Source organism: Fukomys damarensis, unplaced genomic scaffold (assembly GCF_012274545.1).
Source record: "Fukomys damarensis isolate Sample0158 unplaced genomic scaffold, DMR_v1.0_HiC HiC_scaffold_39, whole genome shotgun sequence".
NCBI lineage: Eukaryota > Metazoa > Chordata > Mammalia > Rodentia > Bathyergidae > Fukomys > Fukomys damarensis.
The window spans coordinates 110,583,790-110,584,413 of NW_022900951.1; the positions used below are offsets into that span (position 1 = coordinate 110,583,790).

At 54.6% G+C, this 624-nt stretch overlaps 1 long non-coding RNA gene across 1 annotated transcript in view; it reads left to right on the forward strand.

The window, feature by feature from the left end:
* The first annotated feature begins 223 nt into the window (after positions 1–223).
* Positions 224–624, forward strand: part of LOC104855438 — a 9,616-nt gene continuing 9,215 nt past the window's right edge. Inside the window, exon 1 of the long non-coding RNA XR_778405.2 lies at positions 224–426. This is a non-coding gene — a long non-coding RNA (uncharacterized LOC104855438). The remainder of the gene's footprint in view (positions 427–624) is intronic.

Here is a 624-nt window from a genome sequence, read left to right on the forward strand (position 1 = left end):
TACTCGGTTTTCTCACCCCGCCCTCCCCGTTAACTTTTTCTCAGCCCGTTTCCTGAGAATTTCCCGGCCCCCACTCATTTGCTACACATTTTAAAGGTCTGTCTCGCCCCTCACTCCAACCCCCCAAACTTGCTTTCCAACCCCCAAAGCGGCACAGAACTTTTTTCGGAATTATCATTAGATTTGTTTCAGTCGGCCGTTAACCGACGTTACGATTGGGAAAAAGGCCAGCCAACAAGACCCTTTTTTAAAAATCGCATGTCACCTCTCTCCACTCGAAAATGGCGCCGAAATCGAAGAACTTCTTAAATTTCATTGCAAGCTTTTTGCAATGGTTTCTGGGATTTTCCTGCGAGGCTGCTCTGCTGTGTCTGAAGGCTCACGAACTAAGGAGCAAGCAATCGAGACCGAGGGAGGAAGGAAAAGGTGGGTGGGGAGGCGGAAAGGGCGACGAGGGAAGGGAGAGAGAGAGAAAAGGAGAGGGAGAGGGGCAGAGAGAGCGCGCCAGGGCCGGGAATGGAACTGCGAAGTCGCAGGGCGCGAAGTGCCAGGCACGGAGCTGCGGGACGGAGAGCCGAGTGGCGGCCCTGAGGGCTGGCAGCAGCCGGAGCTCGGAGACAGAGA